General features: G+C 43.4%; 1 protein-coding gene across 2 annotated transcripts in view; it reads right to left on the bottom strand.

The window, feature by feature from the left end:
- DPYSL2 (dihydropyrimidinase like 2) overlaps positions 1–17,508 on the bottom strand; it is a 103,913-nt gene that overhangs the window by 79,552 nt on the left and 6,853 nt on the right. The window lies entirely within an intron of this gene.

Below are 17,508 nucleotides of genomic sequence, written 5' to 3'. Positions count from 1 at the left end.
GATGGAGAGTTAGAAACATCAATGAGAGAGAAACATCGATCAGCTGCCTCCTGCACACCTCCTACTGGGGATGTGCCCACAACCAAGATACATGCACTTGACCGGAATCGAACCTGGGACCCTTCCGTCAAGAGGCCAACGCTCTATCCACTGAGCCAAACCAGTTAAGGCAAGTCAGTACATTTTGACTAAAGCAATTAACCTCCATAATTAAAGTGGGCCTCATCCAATCAGTTGAAGACTTTAAGAGTAAAGAACTGGCCTGGCTGGTGTGGTTCAGTTGGTTGGAGCATCATCCCATATACTGAAAGGTTTCAGGTTCAATTCTTGGTCAGAGCACATACCTAGGTTGCAGGTTTGATCCCCAGTTTGGGTGCATGCAGAAGGCAACCAATCAATGTTCTCTCTTACATTTATGTCTCTCCTCTCCTCTCCTCTCCTCTCCTCTCCTCTCCTCTCCTCTCCTGTTCTCTCCTCTCCCTCCCTCCATCTCCCTTCCCTTCTCTCTAAAATCAATGAGCATCTCCTTGGATGAAAATTTTTTAAAAAAACAGTAAAGAGCTGACGTCCCCACTGAGGAAGAGGAGGAAATCCTGCCGGCAGACCACCTTCAGACTTGGACTGCACATCAGCTCTTCCCTAGGTCTCTAGTGGCCCAGCCCCCCTGCAGACAGTGGCTGGACTTGCCGGCCTCCATAATAATGTGAGCTAATTCCGTAAAATAAATCTTTCTCTCTACATATGCACATCACATTGGTTGTGTTTCGCTGGAGAACCTGACTAATAAAGTGATTAAGTTACAAAAGATGATGACTTCTGTCTTACTAGCTTCCTCTTGCAGCTGCCTTCTCTGCTTGCATGCTTTGGCAAAGAGAGCTGCCAAGCTGGGAAGACCTGTCGGCCTGTAACTGAGGGCTTCCAACAGCCGGTGCAGAAGTGAGACCATCCGTCCAATGACCCAGGAGGCAATGAATCCTCTGACAACCATGAGGGGGAGCTTGGGAGCACATCCTTCCCCAGTCAAAACTGAGAGGTGACCACAGCCCTAGCTGGCACCTTGACCGCAGAGCTTGGGAGAGAACCTGAAGTAGAAACTCAGCCAAGCTGTGCCTGGAGTTTCTTCCATTGGCACAATGGCATGATGCGGTGAGCCTCTGGGAGGCGATTAAGTCACGAGGGTGGAGCTCTCATAAATGCGACCAATGTCCTTAGGAGAAGAGGCCAGAGAGCTCTCTTGTCCCAGCTGCCATGTGAGCATACACAGAGGAGTCGGCTGGCTGCACCTGGGAGGAGAGCTCTCGCCAAAACCTGACCCAGCTGACACCCCGATCTCAGACTTCCAGCCTCCAGAACTGTGAGAAATTAGTATTTGTTGTTTAAGATACCCAGTCTATGGAAATGTGTCATAGCAGTGGTTCTCAACCTTCCTAATGCCGCAACCCTTTAATACAGTTCCTCATGTTGTGTGACCCCCAATTTCATTGTTACAAATTGAACATAATTAAAGCATAGTGATTAATCACAAAAACAATATGTAATTATATATGTGTTTTCCGATGGTCTTAGGCAACCCCTGTGAAAGGGTCATTCAACCCCCAAAGGGGTCGCAACCCACAGGTTGAGAACCGCTGTGTTATAGCAACCTGCACTAAGATCCCTAACAATTTAGGCACCATTCTTATTCTAATCTAATCAATAAAGGAAAAGTCACAGAAACATTATTACCAGATAAAATAGTGAATGCCCAGTTAAATTTTGATTTGAGACAAGCAATTAAATAATTATTTTAATATAAAATGTCCCAAATATTGCATAGGACATACTTTTCTAAACAAAGTAAAAAAAATTATTAGATGTTTATCTCAAATTTAAAGTTAACTGGGTGTCCTATATTTTTATTTGCTAAACTTGGAAACTGTACACAGAAAGGGTGGGTACGTTGGCCAAAGTCAAACAGCTGGTAAGTAGTAGCAGCTGCTGATATAAAGCCAGGCAGCTGACTCGCGCTCACACTTGCACCTCATGGGTCTCTGTAAGGGCTACTGAGATAGTCCAATAAATGGCACAGCTGGGGCCTACCACCTAATAAGAATTCAAATGGGTAAACAGAGCATGCCGGGCTCTGGCAAGAGTCCTCTTCCTGGCTCGCAGGTGGCCATTTACTCAGGTCTCCTCACATGGTGGAGAGACAGAGAGGACTCGCTCTCTTCCTCTCTTCCTCTTTCTAAGGACACTAAGAGCATCATGGGGGCTCCACCCTCTTGACTTAATCACCTCCCAAAGACACCACCTCCTACTACTATCTTCTTGGGGGTTAGGGTTTCAACGTATGAATCTGGGGGGGACACAAACATGCAGTCCATAAAATTAATGGAAAGAAGCCAGTCACAAAAGGCTTCATATTGTGTAATTCTATTTATATGAAATGTCCTGAATAGGCAAATCCATAGAGAAAGAAAACAAATTAGTAGTTTCCATGGACTGAAAGTAGAGGGAATAGAGAATTACCGCCTAATGAGTTTGTTTGATGAAAATATTTTGAAAGTAGATATGTGATCTTTGCACAACTGGTGAATTGTGCAACTAAAGCCACTGAACTGCACACTTTAAAGGATAAAATTTATGGTATGTGAATTACACCTCCATAAAAAATGATTTACCGAAACTCAATCTTCTGAGGCCTATCCTGGGCCCAGATACCCTCCCCTTCTCTTTTACCTAAAAATAAAGCTTATCTCGCATCAACTCCCTCAAATGTCCTCCCTTCACCTCCAACCCATCCCCGGGGTCGCTCAGTCTCTTCCTGGCTGCAAAAGAACGTCCAGGCCATCCCCACGCAGCCACGTGCACCTCTGCACTTGAAGCCAGTCACCCCTTCCTGGTCAGGGAACCACAGCCCCACTCCCTCCTGGTCCTGCCCTCCCACAGGCCTTCCTCTCACTACACACATGATCTTGTCAAAAGCAAATGGACTTACAAACTCACAAGGGCCTCCCCCGTGCCTGCCTTTGACCACCCACTGTGCTGCTGAGCAACCTGACCCGAAACCCACCCTGTATTATGTCCCCCTCTCCCAGAGTTCCCTTGCCCACTTTCCCCTCTGGGTGGTGATCCACACCTCAGTCCCCTGGAAAATCTCCTGCTGTGAGGGACTTTCTCCTCCAGCAACTGTCAAAATGCTACCCAAATAAAGTTGATTGTGTGCTACTGCCATCTAGTGGCCATTTTCCTTTATGAGCCTTGATATCTTTATGGACATGGTCATATGGGTTATAAGAGGGAAGGATCTATTGAATCCACTACATGACATAGAAAAATTTTAGTAGGGATAGAAACCATATTGGAGTGGATTGAAGTGTAAGTTGCAGTATTCAAAATGTATAAACAACTCTTCCAAATCAAAGAAAAGACAAATATTCTCACAGAAAAATGGGTAAAGATTATTGATAAAAAGTTCACAAAAGAAACACTATAAAAGACCAGTCGCCATCTGAAATGAAGCTCTACCCACTAACACTCAGACAAAGGCAAGTGAAAATTATGAGATCCCATTTTAACCTCTGTGATTGGCAAACTTCTAATATTTGATATCAATGTTGGTGAAGTCATGGGGAAACCAGTATGCATCTATTTGGCTAATGGGAGTGTAAAATGGACAGTCTTTTTTGAGGATGATTTGACAATATCTATAATAATATTTTTTTAAAATATATTTTATTGATTTTTTACAGAGAGGAAGGGAGAGAGATAGAGAGTTAGAAACATCGATGAGAGAGAAACATCGATCAGCTGCCTCCTGCACATCTCCCACTGGGGATATGCCCGAAACCCAGGTACATGCCCTTGACCAGAATCAAACCTGGGACCTTTCAGTCCACAGGCCGACGCTCTATCCACTGAGCCAAACCGGTTTCGGCCTATAATAATATTAAATATGTTAAATGTTTCACCATCCAGCGTCTACCACAGAAAAACATTAACACTCCTGCAAGCAGACACGTACAAGATGCTCCCTGAAGCTTTGTTTATTGTCCATAAAAATTGGAAATAACAGACAAATGGGTAAATATGCCATGAAATATAGAACAGTGTAGTAATTAGAAAGCCATACTGGGGAGCCAAATGCCTGATTTTATATCCTGACTTCATCACTTACTGAGCACATAACCTTAGGCAAGTCACTTATTCTCTTTCTGCCTCAGTTTCCTCATTAAAATGGAGATAATACCTAATTCCCAGGGTCATTGAAAGGCCTAAACAAGTAACTACATGTAAAACAATTAGAATCGTGCTTGAGAAATATTTAGCACACAATAAATATTAGCAATTATTATTTGTATCAGCAGTTAAATAATGTAAGTTTATAGGAACTAGTATAATTTATATATACTAACATAGACCTTTGGAACACAGGGGAAAAAGGAAGAGTTGCTGATAGAGATTTCATATAGTTAAAGCACACAAGGCACACATGCCTGCACACAAATAACAGACATTCTCTCCAGGACGTGCACATGTGTAAATATGTGGAAAAGGGGCTGGACGGAAACCAAAGAACAGATAAACCTTGGTTCCCTCTGGTCAAGGGAGAGGACAAAGATGGGGAGAATTGTCAAATGGGCTTTAGCCATATCTCTATTTAATAATATATTCCTCTGTGATGTATATAAAGTTCATTTTTTATTAAATCTTTATTGTTCAGATTATTACAGTTGTTCCTCTTTTTCCCCCATAGCTTCCCTCCACCTGGTTCCCAACCCACCATCTGCCCTTACCGCCCCCCACCCCCCACTGTCCTTGTCGATAGGTGTACGATTTTTGTCCAGTCTCTTCCCGCACCCCCCACAGCCCTTCCCCCACCGAGAATTGTCAGTCCACTCCCTTTCTATGCCCCTGATTCTATTATAACCACCAGTTTATTCTGTTCATCAGATTATTTATTCACTTGATTTTTAGATTCACTTGTTATGTATTTGTTGTTCATAATTTTTATCTTTACCTTTTTCTTCTTCCTCCTCTTCTTAAAGGATACTTTTCAGCATTTCATATTATACTGGTTTGGTGGTGATGAACTCCTTTAGCTTTTTCTTATCTGTGAAGCTCTTTATCTGACCTTCAGTTCTGAATGATAGCTTTGCTGGATAAAATAATCTTGGTTGTAGGTTCTTGGCATTCATCACTTTGAATATTTCTTGCCACTCCCTTCTGGCCTGCAAAGTTTCTGTTCAGAAATCAGCTGACAGTCGTATGGGTATTCCCTTATAGGTAACTGACTTTCTTTCTCTTGCTGCTTTTAAGATTCTCGCCTTGTCTTTTGCTCTTGGCATTTTAATTATGATGTGTCTTGGTGTGGTCCTCTTTGGATTCCTTTTGTTTGGGGTTCTCTGCACTTCCTGGACTTGTAAGTCTATTTCTTTCACCAGGTGGGGGAAGTTTTCTGTCATTATTTCTTCAAATAGGTTTCAATATCTTGCTCTTTCTCTTCTTCTGGCACCCCCATAATTCGGATGTTGGTACGCTTGAAGTTGTCCCAGAGGCTCCTTACACTATCTTCATATTTTTGGATCTTTTTTTCTTTTTGTTTTTCCGATTAGGTGTTTTTTGCTTCTTCATACTTCAAATCTTTGACTTGATTCTTGTGATCCTCTAGTCTGCTGTTAGATCTCTGTATATTATTCTTTATTTCAGTCAGTGTATACTTAATTTCTAGTTGGTCCTTTTTCATATCCTCGAGGGTCTCACTAGATTTATTGAGGGTCTCACTACATTTATTGGCGGTTTCTAGAAAATTCTTGAAAAACCTTATAACCGTGGTTTTGAACTCTATATCCAGGAGTTTGCTTTCCTCCATTTCTGTCATTTGTGACCTGTTGCTTTGTCTCCATATTTTGGCTGCTTCCCTGTGTTGATAGAGTGACTTTTTGTGCTAGGAGTCCTATAGGGCCCAGTAGCTCAGCCTCCCCAATTACCTGAGGTGGACACTCTTGGTGCACCCCTTTATAGGCTGTGTGCACAGTCTTGTAGTTAAGCCTTGATTACTGTGGTGTCACTGGGAGGAATTGACCTCCAGGCCAATTGGCTGTGAGAATCAGCTGTGTCTACAGTGGGAGAACTTCTATGCTGAAGACACCCTTCTGGGGCAAGACTTGCTTCAGTGGGGCTTTAGTGCTCACTGAGTCTGCCCCCTGAGTGTGTCCCTTATGGATCTGAGGAGTTGTAATCTGGATGGTCCCACTGGGTACTCTGGCTCTTGGATCTCTAAGGAGGTGCTAATTGAGCCTCTGCCTGAGGCTACCCAGCAGGAGCTATGGAGAGATCTGCAGATTCCTCTTCTTTGTTTGGGGTTTGGAGGTGTCGAGATGAGGCCCAGCTGTGAAGCAGTGCAAGGTGCTGTGGGGCCTTGGGCCTTCTTTTGGATGTTGGGGGTCTCTCTGACCCAGCTGCAGTTTGTTAGGTAATTTCAGATTGCCAAGGGCCAGGCCATTCATATGCAAAAGCCCCTGCGCACAGCTTAGGTGGGGTGAGGTGGGGTCTCAGGGAATCAACAGGGAGAAGCAAACAGCTATGGCTCATCCTCAGCCCTGTCCTAAAGGTCTCAGTGTCCCGTGGTAATTGCTGCAAGCACCTCTGAGAGAAAACCACCCTTGAGTTCCGTCCGATGCCAGACAGTCCAGTTTCTCTCCATATGAGTCTGGGTCCCCAGAGACTCGCCCTGAACTGGAGTTCAAAGCAGTCAGGAGCTTGTGTCTCCCTCACAATTGAAAAAGACAACCACATCCTCAGATGCCAGCCCTTTCCGCGCAGCCCTCCGTACCTCTGCACTTTACTTCTGCACCTCCTCTGAGTCTCAGTGTGCTTTTCTCTTTCCTTCTAGTTGTAGAATTTCCACTCAGCCAGCCTTCCTGTGGTACTGGGTGATGTCCGTTTTGTCTTTTAGTTGTAGTTTTGAAGTGGTTGTTCGAGGCAGCAATTTCAGGTGTTTACCTATGCCACCATCTTGGTTTCTCCTAAAGTTCATTTTTTAAAACAGTGAGTGGCAGATGAAGAAACATAGATATGTGGATAAGTCTTTAGAAAAGTTTGCTAAGAAAAGGAGTAGAAAATATTACAATCTGGAGAGGATTGTGGGGTCAAAAGAGGATTTTGTGAGTTTTATAGTTGCTGTTATTTTATAATGTTTTATTATGGAGATGCTAAAGGACCTTCGTATGTTGATAGAAATGGTCTAGTAGTGGCAGGAGTGGGTGCGGAACTTGTAGGATGCAAAAAGTGATGGTATTCAAGGTATAGTTAGTAGATGGCCATAGGCAGAGTAGGGACCTTCCTTCTGCTGTGAGGGGTAGGGAGGGGAAGACAATACCAGTGAGGGAAGATGACAAATTTGGTGGTGAGAAGATAAATGAGACCCCTTCATAATCACATCTAATAAAATATAAACACTGTCCAAGTCACAAAATACCAAACGTCTCCCTCTCCCAAATAGTGTGAGTGCCTCTACTTCTTTACCAGTCACAGCTTCGGCCCCTCAGTCTAATCTGCCCTTCCATAGATAAGGTTTCTTGAGATACTCGGTCATAGAATTTTCCCCACTCTATGGCAGCACCAGTCCAGAGGGAATCCTTACTTCCTTGGACCCTGCCCCAAATCACCACACCAAAGCTCAGATCCCTGTGTCATACTCTCCTTCAGCAATGGCCACGGTTCCACAAGTATGTGTTCTCTCTCAATGCAACAAGTTATAAACCCAACTCACTAAACTACAGGTGTGGTCCTAGTGGGGACTAGATGAAAGGCATTGACAGTCTGCACAAGTAAGAATTGAATGATTATTTGACAGGATCAAGAGTATCTTTCTCAAACAATAATGAAAACGTAGAGACCTCATTAAAGTCAGAAATCAAACAGGGAACCCTCATACTACCACCATCTTCTAACATGTTTCTAGAAGGTCTAGCCAATGTAATCAGACAAAGAAGAGAAATAATAAATAAAGGCATTGGAGAAAAGACATAAAAGTAACATTAGGGCCCTGGCCGGTGTGCCTCAGTTGGCTGAGCTTTGTCCCATGCATCCAAAGGTCACAGTTTGGATTCCAGGTGAGGGCACATGCTCAAGTTGCAAGCTCAATCCCCAGTAAAGGGGGGGTGGGGATTGCAAAAGGCAGCTGATCCTTGTTTCTCTTTCTCCCTCTCCCATCCTCTCTCTAAAAATACATATATATATATTTTTTTAAAGTAACATTAGGTAATAAATTGAAAACTGTGAGAACCAAGAGTGAGTTCAGTAGGCAATCTATTATCTATACTAATAAAAGGGTAATATGCTAATTAGACCAGGAGACCTTCTGGACAAAGCCATGGTGGCAGGGTCAAGGCAGAGGTGGTTAGGGATGATAAGGCCAGGAGGGGAGGGCAGTTGGGGGCGAGCAGGCCAGCGGGGCGGGGGGGGGGGCAGTTAGGGGGCAAGCTGGCTGGCAGAGGGGGCAGTTGGGGCTGAGAAGGCTGGCAGACAGAGTGGTTAGGGGCGATCAGGCAGGCAGGCAGGTAAGCGGTTCCCCCGAGGGGTCACAGTTTGGAGAGGGTGCAGGCCAGGCTGAGGGACACTCACCCCTGTGCATGAATTTTGTGCACCGGGCCACTAGTTAATTAATATAAAACTCAAGAGTCAGACAGAATGTAAACTTCAAAATATAATGGGGAAATTTCCCATTCAAAATAGCAACAAAACATCTGGGAATAAATGTAACAAAAAAAATTCAGAAAAATAGAACAAAGGGCCTGAAAAGAGGGGATATAATATAAAGTTAGGAAGAAAGCCTGATTATCTTTAAAAATATGTTTTTTAATTCAGTATATAAATTTAATATAATGTGGTAAAAATCACAGGTTTCTGTAGTTGAAAATAACTTTCATGGAAATTGCAAGTGAGTAATGGCAAAATGAAGAAAAGTGAAGATATTAAAAAATTACAGCTCACTGGTTGAGCATTGACCTATGAACTAGGAGGTCAGGGTTCAACTCCTGGTCAGGGTACATGCCTGGGTTGCAAGCTCAATCCCCAGTGTGGGTGTGCAAGAGGCAGCCAATCAATGATTCTCTCTCATCATTGATGTTTCTATCTCTCTCCCCCTCTCTGAAATCAATACAAGTATATGTATATTTAAAAAACTTACAGTAACTAAAGTGGCATTGAAATATTGTGACATTAGTAAGGCAGATCAATAGAACAAAGCAGGAAGCCCAAACACATCCAGACATATATACAAAGCTGAGTATATAAGAACTACTGGTAAGTGAAGAAACATCAATTATTTAGTAATTGCCATTAGGACAACTAGCTAACTATCTGAAAAATTGTTATACCTTACTTCAAGTTATAAATAAAAATTAATTGCCAGATTTAAATATAAACCCAAAAAAGTGTAGAAGAAAATGTAAGTAAATGATAACTTGAAAGGCAAAAAACAAGTCAGAAAACATGAATTGATTTGTGTGAAATTTAAATTTGGATGTCAAAAAATAAAAGCCATACAAAAATTAGAGACAAACTAGGAAAAAAATGTGTAACAAGTGTCTTTAAAGTGGATACATTTTGATACATAATTTTTATGAATCAATGTTTAAAATATGAATACATTAATAGGAAGTGGGCAAAAAAGGAGGATGCCACTTGTCACCTATAAATTTGGGAAATATCTATAAGAACTATAATACCCAGTGAAGTCAGGGATGTTAAAAAGCAGTATTTCTCATTCATTTTTGGTGGAAGTATAAAGAATGAAAGAAACAACATGACCAAATGCTATCAGTGGTTATTTCTAGATATTAAAATTATACATTCTTTCTTTCTTAAAAAAAATGTTTGATCATATATCAGGAATGGAGGAACCAATATGGCAGCATAGGTAAATGCTGGTACTCACCACCTCCCACAATCACAACAAAATTATAACTAAAATACAGAACAACAATCATTCAGTACCACCTGAAAGCTGGCTGAATGACGTCCTACAACTAGAGAAGTAAAGAAGAAAGCACATGATGACTAGTAAAGGGCCGGGGGTGGGGGTGGGGGGTGGGGCATGATAGGCTGTTCCAACACCCATGTGTGGTATTTTCTTCAATTGGGAGGGATATCTTTGCTGCAGAGGCCTCCCATGAGGAGTAAGGGGCCCCAACCCCACACTAGATCTCCAGCCCAGGGTTCCAGAACTGGAAAGAGAAGTTCCCATAACTTCAGGTGGTAAAAACCAGCAAGGATTGTGGCTGAGTGACACGGAGGCTGCTGGAGACCCAGGCAGTTCCTCTTAAAGGGTAGGTACACAAATTTACACAGACTCACTCCCTCTAAGCTCCAGAACTGGGGAAATGGCTTGGGCAGATCTAGGGACATACAGGGAGGAACTGGATTGTCTGGCATCAGAGCAAGAACTTGGGGGTGGTTTTCTACCAGATAGGGGTGCTCACAGGGGTCACTGTTCCTCTGTTGAGATCTCTGTCGCAGAGCTGACTGAAAGCCATACCTGAGTCCATCAGCCTGATTCACACTGTTCATTCCACCCCGGTGATTCCCTGAGACTTCACCCCATCCAATTTGTGACTTCTCCCAAGCTGTTTGTAGCTGCTTTTCCATATGAATGGCCTATCCGAGCTCAGGCTTCAGACTTTTCTAAAATCTCTCAAACAAGCAGCAGCTGTTCTCAGCATGCCCCATGCCTATCAATAAGAGGCCCAAGACAGCTTGGCCTCATCTGGTCACCTCCAAGCCCAATACAAGTAGGAACCATCTGCAGATCGCTCTGTAGTTACTGCCAGGTGGTCCCAGGCAGTGACTGACTTTGCACCTCCCAGAGGCCCCAGAGCTAGGGCACCTGGTGAACAGCTTCAGACCATACCAGATTACAACTCTACACATCCATAAGTGACACACTCGAGGGGCAGACTCAGTGAGCACCAAAGCCCCACTGAAGCAAGTCCTACTCCATAGAGGCATCTTAGCTCTCCCCCTGTAGTTGCAGTCGGGCTTCACATCCAATTGGCCTGAAGGTAAATCCCTCCCAGTGACACCAACAACACTCAAGGCTCAACTACAACAGGACAGTGCACAGAGGGATACACCTAGAGTGCCCAGCTCAGGTGACTGGGGAGGCTGAGCCACTGGGCCCTACAGCACACCTACTACACAAGGCCACTCTACCAATTCTGGGAGACATAGCAGCTCAGCCTAATACATAAAACAAATACAGGTAAGCAGTCAAAATGTGGAGACAAAGAAACATGTCGTAAATGAAAGAACAGAAGAAATATCCGGAGCGGGGGGGAATTACATGAAATGGAAGCAAGCAAATTACTGAGACAGACTTCAAAAAAATGGTTATAATGTTGCTCAAGGATCTTAATGAGAACTTCAAAGGACTTAGTGAAACTTCCAAGGATCTTAGTGAGAATGTCAAAGACATGAAAAAGGACCGGTCAGAAATTAAGCATACACTACCTGAAATAAAGAATAATTTATAGGGGTTCAACAGTAGAGTAGAGGATTCTGAGAATCAAATAAATGATTTGGAATATGAGGAAGCAAAACACACCCAATCAGAAGAGCAAAAAGAAAAAATAATCCAAAAATATGAAGAGAGTGTAAGGTATCTCTGGGACAACTTCAAGCATACCAACACTTGCATTATGGGGTGGCAGAAGGAGAAGAGAAAGAGCAAGATATTTAAAACCAATTTGAAGAAATGACAGAAAACGTCCCCTACTGCCGGGGTCCAACCCCAGCAGGTCCAGGGGTCTCCAAAGGTGTGGATGGAGTCGGCGAAGAAGGAATGACACGGAGACGGAGTTCAGTTGATCAGCAGCCTAGCCAGGATCTCCAGCCAGGATCTCCAGCCAAGTTCTGGTCTGGATCTCCAGCGGAAGTTCTGCTTAGGATCTCCAGCCAGGTTCTGAGTCCATGTTCTCTTGCAAGGTTCTCCAGGTTCTCCAGTGAAGTTCTGGTTAGGAGCTCCAGCCAAGTTCTGTGTCCATGTTCTCTTGCTATGTTCTCCAGGCAGGTTCAGTAGCCATGTTCCCTCGCTAGGTTCTCCAGCCAGGTTCTGTCCAGGTTCTCCAGCCAGGTTCAGTCACCAGGTTCTAGTCAGGTTCTCTTGCCCATTTCTGTAGTCAGGTTCAGTCCAGGATCTTTTGCCATGTTATTAATTACCCCGCCTGACACTTAGTTAAGAGGTTTTATTCCCTCCCTAACTTCAGGGGAAAATCCCTACCTGGGGAAACAACCTTTCTCAGAGAGGAGACCTTGGTTAAAACACATAGTGCCAAGAAGGTGAGCAAACATATTAAGAACAGTATGCCATATATGCCAGGTCCCTTGAAACAGCAAGCATGGACCGGCTCCCGGCACCCTACCTGGTGGGAAAAAAATAAAAGACTTACAAGTCCAGGAAGCACAGAAAGTCCCAAACAAGAGGAACCTAAAGAGGCCCATACCAAGACACACCATAATTAAAATGCCAAAGGTTAAAGACAAAGAGAGAATCTTAAATGCAGCAAGGGAAAAGTAGAGGAGGAGGAGGAGGAGGAGGAGGAGGAGGAGGAGGAGGAGGAGGAGGAGGAGGAGGAGGAGGAGGAGGAAGAGAAGAAGAAGAAGAAGAAGGAAGAGAAGAAACATGAACAATAATATGGCAATAAATACATCTATCAACAATTGAATCTAAAAATCAAAATAAACTAACAAGGATGCTAATAAACAAAATAAACTGATGAATAAAATAGAACCAGAGGCATGGAAACATGGAGCAGACTAACAAATCTCAGAGGGGAGGGGGTCAGGGGGATTGGAAGTGATTACCCAAAGAACTTACGTGCATATATGCATTACCTATGGACACAGACAATAGGGTGGTAAGGTTTGGGGTGGGGCAGGAACCAGGTTGAGGGGGACAGTGGGGGGGAGGGGGACATCTGTAATACTCTTGACAATAAGGATTTTTTTTTAAATTGCTTATTAGTGTAATCTATAGTCAACATGATACTTTGTTGTGTTACCTCTAAAAAAGTAAAACTAAACTAATTGGATTAAATTAGTTTCTTATATTTATTTTCCCTAAATTCAGCTTAATCACTGCCTTATAAATATTATATATATAATACCACATATATGTGTGAATACACACACACACACACACACACACACACACACAGGAATTTTCTTTGTATGAATAGGATCCTGAGATAAAAAGATCAGACCTACACAGTATACAAAATACTCAAGAATACTAAGTTATTGCAAATGCTATTTTTTTTAAAAAAAAATCTTTATTATTGAAAGTATTACAGTTGCTCCCCCGTTTTTTCCCCCCACTTCCCTTCTCCACCCAAATCCCACTCTACCCCAGGTCTTTACCACCCTGTTGTCTGTGCCTATGGGTAATGCATGTATGCATACAAGTTCTTCGGGTAGTCACTTCCAATCCCCCTGCCCCCCTTGCCTCTGAGATTTGTTAATCTGTTCCATATGTCCATGCCTCTGGTTTTATTTTATTAATCAGTTTATTTTGTTCATTAGATTCCTTATTTTTATTTTGATTTTTAGATTTAATTATTTATAGATATGTATTTATTGCCATTTTATTGTCCACTTTTTTTTTAGTCTTTTCTTCTTCTTCTTCTCAAAGAAGACCTTTAATGTTCATGTAATACTGGTTTGGTGGTGATAGACTTCTTTAGCTTTTTCTTGTCTGAGAAGCTCTTTATCTGTCCTTCAGTTCTAAATGAGAGCTTTGCTGGGTAGAGTAGTTGAAGTTCTCACTAAGTTCCCTGAAGTTCTCATTAAGTGCCTTGAGCATCCTTACAACCAATGTTTTGAACTCTGCATATGGTAGTTTGCTTGCTTCCATTTCATTTAAGTTTATTTTTCTGGATATTTCTTCTATTCTTTCATTTGTGACATTTCTTTGTCTCCACAATTTGGCTGCTTCCTTGTGTTTGTTTCTATGTATTAGGCAGGGCTGCTATGTCTCCTGGAATTGGTAGCATGGGCTTGTGTAATAGGTGTCCTGTAGGGCCCAGTGGCTCAGCCTCCCTAGTCACCTGAGCTGGGCACTCTAGATGAATCCTGTGTGCACTGTCCTGTTGTAGTTGAGCCTTGAGTGTTGTTGGTGTCACTGAGAGGGATTAATTACCAGGCCAACTGGCTATGCAGACCAGCTGTGACTACAGGAGAGTCCCCTATGGTGCAGGACTTGCTTCAGTGGGACTTTGGTGCTCACTGAGTCTGCCCCTTGACTGTGTCACTTGTGGATGTGGTAGGGTTGTAATCTGGTGTGGTCTGAAGCTGATCACCGGTGCACTGGCTCTGGGGCATCCTGAGAGGTGCAAAGTCAGCTACTGCCTGTGCCCTGCCTGGGACCACCCGACAGGAACTGCAGAGTGATCTGCCGATGGCTGCTACTTGTGTTGGGCTTGGAGGTGACCAGGTGAAGCCAAGTTGTGAACAAAGGCAGGCTGCTGCTAGTCCCAGGCCTGGGGCCACATATCAAGAGGATGGGCATGCTGAGGCCAGCTGGTGCTTGTTTTGAGAGATTTTAGGAAAGTCTGAAGTCTGAGCCCCAACAGGCCATTCATATGGAACAGCCACTGCTGGGTGAGGCTGCAAATTGGATGGGGCAGGGAATCTCCAGGGTGGGGCGAACAGTGTGTGCCAGGCTGATGGAGACTCAGATATGGCCACTGCCTGTTGGCACTGTGACGGAGAGGTCTCAGCAAAGGAACAATGACCTCTGCCAGCATTTTTGTCTGGGAGAAAGCTGCCCTCCCCCCCTACACACACACACACACACACAAGTTCTTGCCATGATGCCAGACAATTTAGTTCCTCCCCATATGTCCCTGGATCCTTTCAAGCTGCTGCCCCAGAGCTGGAGTTCTGAGGGAGTGAGTCTGCGTAAATCCGTGTGCCAGCCCTTTAAGAGGAAATGCTTGGGACTCCAGCAACTCTCTTGTCACTCAGCCACAATCCCTGCTGGTTTTTACAGCCCTAAGTTACTAAGACTCCTTTTCCCCGGCACTGGAACCCTGAGCTGAGGGGTCTGGTGTGAGGCTGGGATCCCTTTATTCTTATGGGGAACCCCCACAGCCAAGATATCCCTTCCAATTAAAACAGAAGCCACATGTTGTGGTCGGACCAGCTCGTTCCCCACCTCCACCCCTCCTACCGGTTCCTGCCAGTCTTAATGTGGCTTCTTCTTTAATTCTCTAGTTATAGAACTTCCGTCCAGCCAGATTTCAGGCAGTTCTGAATGATGGTTATTTAGTTGTAATTGTGATGTGGTTGTGGGAGGAGGTGAGTACTGCATTTACCTATGCCACCATCTTCTATGCAGTTCTTTGCAAATGCTATTCTTAATGAATTTCAAAGCTCCCATAAAACAGTAGATTTAGTTACATGAATATCACGCTGGAAGATGAAGCCCTGGGACCTCTTCGCTAGATTTCTTTTGGTCGAATAGCCCTGGAACAGCCGGGGATAATATAACATCAAAAGCATAAGTAACACGCCGGAACCGGTTTGGCTCAGTGGATAGAGCGTCGGCCTGCGGACTGAGAGGTCCCAGGTTCGATTCCGGTCAAGGGCATGTACCTGGGTTGCCGGCACATCCCCAGTAGGAGATGTGCAGGAGGCAGCTGATCGATGTTTCTCTCTCATCGATGTTTCTAACTCTCTATCTCTCTCCCTTCCTCTCTGTAAAGGATCAATAAAATATATTAAAAAAAAAAAAAAAAAAGCATAAGTAACAAAAGGAAATACAGATAAATCAGCCTTCGTCGACATTAAAAACTTTCGTGTATCAAAGGACACTCTCAGGAAAGTGAAAAGAGAACCCACAGAATAGGAGAAGGCATTTGCAGATCGTGTATCTGAGAAGGGGCTAGTATCCACAGCACATCAAGAACTCCTACAACTCAACAAGAAACAAACAACTGAATTTTCAAAATTCACAAGGGACTTGAATAGATTTTTTTTTCCAAATAAGACATACAATTGCCAACAAGCACATAAAAAGATGCTCAACATCACCACAATGAGATTCCACTTCACACTCACTAGGATGGTTATAATTTTTAAAAAGGGAGAGTAGCCAGTGTTGTGGAGGATGTGCAGAAACTGGAACCCTTACAATGTTGGGGGTATATGTAAAATTGTGGAAAACAGTTTGGCAGGTCCTCAAAAAGCTAAATTTAGAATTGCCATATGATCTAGCAATTCCCTTCCTATATAGCTAAGTGAACTGAAAACATATGTTTAAACAAAACTTTAAAAAGAATGTTAATAGCTAAATATTATTCATATTAGCTAAAGAGTGAAACAAACTAGTGAATGGTAAAGAAACGGCTACATACAAACAATGGCACATTGTTCAGTGATTAAAAAATAAAGAAGGACTGATCGCTACAATGTGAATGAGCCTGAAAACATTACCCTAAATGAAAGAAGCCAGACATAAAGGCCATGCATTGTATGATTCCATTTATGCAAAATGTCCAGAACAGGCAAGTCCATGGAGACAGAAAGGAGATTGGTGGTTGCCAAAGGAGGATGGGGTAGGGGGTAGGGGGTGAGAGGATAATGGGAAATGATTGCTTACTGGATATGGAGTTTCGCTTTGGAGTAATAAAAATATTCTGGAATTAGTCAGTAGTGATGGTTGCACAACATTGTGAATATACTAGTCACTGAATTGTAGACTAAAATGGTTAAAATAAGAATTTTATGTTATGTAAATTTTACCTCAATTAAAAGAAAGAACGAGAGAGAGAGAGAGAGAGAGAGAGAGAGAGAGAGAGAAAGAAAGAGAGAAAGAGAGAGAGGAAGGAAGGAAGGAAGGAAGGAAGGAAGGAAGGAAGGAAGGAAGGAAGGAAGGAAGGAAGGAAGGGGGGAGAGAGAGAGAGAGAGAGAGAGAGAGAGAGGAGAGAGAGAGAGAGAGGAGAGAGAGAGAGAGAGAGAGAGAGAGAGAGAGAGAAGAAAGAAGAAAGAAAGAGAAAGAAAGAAAGAAAGAAAGAAAGAAAGAAAGAAAGAAAGAAAGAAAGAGAGAGAGAAAGAAAGAAAGAAAAGCCAGGGACAGCATAGCTTTCTTTCAGGGACTTTAGAGGAAATGGGGGAAGGAATCTTAAACATTAAGGCCCAGCCTAGATTAGGTGACTGAGCAGTTAGCATAGCGAGTGATTGTAGAGCCAGGAAGACAAGCTGGGCTTCCTGACTCCTTGCCCAGAGTGTTTTTTGCCAGAGAGCGGCCTTGGAATCAGACTCCAGGCAAACTGTCTGTAAGGTCCTGAAAGCAAACCAAGCCACCTTACGACCAGGTGTTTCCCCTTCAAGGCATTCTTGGTGTGCAGCTCTCAGCCTACCCCACCAACCAACCAAATCCAAGTGTCCATCAGCCCACCTGCCAATCAATGCTGTTATTGATGGCCTCTTAATTATTTGCTTGTTGTTCTTGGTTTACATCAAGTA

Source organism: Myotis myotis, unplaced genomic scaffold, assembly GCF_014108235.1.
Source record: "Myotis myotis isolate mMyoMyo1 unplaced genomic scaffold, mMyoMyo1.p scaffold_m19_p_6, whole genome shotgun sequence".
Taxonomy (NCBI): Eukaryota; Metazoa; Chordata; class Mammalia; order Chiroptera; family Vespertilionidae; genus Myotis; species Myotis myotis.
Note: the sequence above shows the minus strand (reverse complement) of the source record. Positions and strands in the feature narration are given on the sequence as shown.